Below are 2954 nucleotides of genomic sequence, written 5' to 3'. Positions count from 1 at the left end.
CTAGTTTCATAGGAATCCTCTCCCTAAAAAATAAAAATAAAAATTAACTTTTCAAAAAACAAAAAAACCCCAAAACCTGAGGCCTTCTTACTGCGATACCAAAAAACTTAAGAGAAATAATTTTATATGCAACCACGGCTGCAAAAATTTTGATCGCAATGAATTGAAAAAATATTTGTAATCTCAATACATTCTTGGAAAATTCATTCATCGAGGGCAACATTTTAGAAACAACTCCATTTCCCTCTCTTTGACAGTCAGTGACACTACCCAGGTTTGTGGTCATTCTTCCATATGTGGTTTTGCACAAGAGCATTGCTCAAATCCAGACAGCAATTCTCATCTTCTTCTGTCCCACAGGGATTGTGACATCTATCCTGTAAAAGACATTTAGTTCCCACAAGGTTTCATCAGTCCTCCATCCACCTATAAGTAGGGGGACCTCTCCTTCCCCTGTCAACTGCTCTTCCACTTGGCTTCAGGCATCTCCAGGATTCCTACCAACCTCCAGCCATGAAGATCTTCTGCCTCCTCTCTCTCGCCTTCCTCCTCCTGATGCTGGTGGCTCCAGGTATGGCCTTCATCTCAGATGCTTCTTCTCTGAGCTCCACAGCTCTCTGCTTTATTCCTTTTTAACCTGCCTCTGAATACCACTTGCAGGGAATCCCAAAGGCATGGGTGGGCAATTCTCTTGACCCTCTGTCCCCATTTAGAACTTCCCAAATGGGGCATCTGGTTGGTCACTGTGAGACCAGGTTGATGGACTTGATTCCAGCAGCCAGACTCTTGGGATCTGATTGCCATCCCAATCCTAAAGTATGGAATTTAATCCAAAGAATGGAATTTAATCCAAAGAAGCTGTTGCTATAAAATCTGTAATAACACATTTCAGTGCAATCAGCTTTGTAGTGGGGAAGAGAGTGGGCCAGTTTCCTGGGCAAGAGAACTTCTCTCTCCAAGGTTGCTAGTGGCCCCCAGGGAAGCCAGTGACTCTGACAAAGGTTTTCCTACCACCTTGGCTCAAACCTCCTGCTGAAGGCACAGGTGGAAGGGGGAGGGGCTCACTCTCCATCCCAGCCCCCTTCCCTGCATTCATCCTGCACCAGCCTCCCCCAACCTGGTGCCCTCCAGATGTCCTGGCTAGCAGGATTGTTGAGGAACAAAGGATGGAAGGTGTAGAAGGCCAGTCCTGGGAGATGGAGCAGCCTTCTCAGGTAGATCCTCTCCTTGGTACCTGCATCTCCCTCTCTTAGTTTGCTTTTTCCCCCTTTGCTTTGCCCTGCAGATTTCACTGGAGCTCAGCGTCCCACCCAGGATTGCCAGAACAATGGGGGCAGCTGCAGAAAAACCTGCAACAAAGGCGAGAAAGAGATTGGGAAGTGTTCAGGAGACAGGCGTTGCTGCAAGCGCAGCTAAGGTGAGTTATAGGCAAAACCATACCTGTGTCTGGAAATACGTCTGTGGCATCTCAAAGAGACACGACCCCAAAGGCCTGAGAGTTACAGCTCTGCTTCTTCCCCATGTCTTTGACCCTTAACAGCCACGGAGTGGAGGGGTGGCGCTTGCTAGATTCTCCCAAATGCCAAATTCATTGTTTTGAGTTTGGACCTTGAGTTTGGACCCTGTTGACATTTGGAGCCACTTGGAGATCAGCCTTGGTCAACCAGGTGGCCACCAGATGTTTTGGAGTATATCTCCCATCAGCTCCAGAAAGTGCATGGAGCTGTTTGGTTTTGGGATGGAGACCTCTCCTGACTTCTGAACATCCAGCAGAAAGTTTGAGCTGAACCCCACTCCTCCACCATGTGAAACCCCAATTCCGATAGCATTTGGCTCTTTGGTCTTCAGGGGGTCCCTGGCCTCTTTTGAACACCCTCCCACCCATATTCACGGTGTTTCCTTTTTTTCCCCATTTAACTCTACAGCAGACCCATCACGCATCACCTCTGATGAAAGGAAGACCACCCCGCTTCTTCTCTGGAGATGCAGCTGCCTTGACTGCACCTCTGCAGAAACCTCTTTGCTCGCTGCTGCTGCTGCTGCTGAAGGCACTCCTGGGAAGGATCCATCCCTGCCCAATCCTTTCTGCCCGTTTACTCCAGAGCAAGTCCTGCTGTGCTCAATGAGGCTGGCATCTTTGTAAATGGGTTTAGGATTGGGTTTGCCTGCTCATTTGCTTTAGCTTTGCCTTTCAATAAATGCAAGCATTGGAAACCTCTGTGTGGTTGTGCCTTGTATGAAAAGGGGCAATGGGTTGCGGTGGGGGCTCTGCCAGTTTCTCTCCATACTGTGACTTTCCTTTGGTTTTGGAGTAACTGGCATGTGCTTCAGCATTCTTTCCTGAGAGGCTGAAGTGCAAGATGCAGAAGGCAAGGTGGGGAGCCTGTGGTCTCACCTCTGAGTTCTGTTTCCTCACCATGTCTGGCTCCAAGTCAGACAAATATTGCTCCATGATCAGTGAATGTCAACAGGCTGAAAAGGTGTGTGAAGTAACAGGCAGCTGCTTCCATGAAACACACTGGAATTGGCCCAGTTCTGAAGGAGGTTCAGGGGAGGAGCTGCTGGGAGGGGGGAGCAATGATAGACACATCCCCTTCCAGGTCAAAATGGAGCAAAATTACAGTTATCACCAAAGAATCCTAGAATTATAGAGTTGGAAGGGACCACGAGGGTCAACTAGCCCAGCCAAAGAATCTCTGACAGGTGGCCACCCAATCTCTGCTTAAAATTCTCCACTGAAGAAGAGTCCACCACCTTCTGAGGGAGTCCATTCCACTGTCAAATAACTCTTTCCTTCAAAAAGATCTTCCCAATGTTCAGTTGGAATCTCCATTCATGGAATTTGAATCCATGGTTTGGGCCCTACCCCCCAGAGCAGGAGAAAACTAGCTTGCTCCATCTTTCACGTGACAGCCCTTAAAATATTTGAGGGTGAATATCATATCTCCTCTCAG

At 48.1% G+C, this 2954-nt stretch overlaps 1 long non-coding RNA gene across 1 annotated transcript; it reads left to right on the top strand.

Moving 5' to 3' along the window:
• Positions 1–441: 441 nt before the first annotated feature.
• Positions 442–2214, top strand: LOC308584223. The gene is made up of 3 exons (XR_014006665.1): positions 442–571; positions 1286–1417; positions 1926–2214. It is a non-coding gene; the product is annotated as an uncharacterized lncRNA (long non-coding RNA).
• The last annotated feature ends 740 nt before the right edge of the window (positions 2215–2954 follow it).

This window comes from Podarcis bocagei, assembly GCF_964188305.1.
Source record: "Podarcis bocagei genome assembly, chromosome: 3".
NCBI lineage: Eukaryota > Metazoa > Chordata > Lepidosauria > Squamata > Lacertidae > Podarcis > Podarcis bocagei.
Note: the sequence above shows the minus strand (reverse complement) of the source record. Positions and strands in the feature narration are given on the sequence as shown.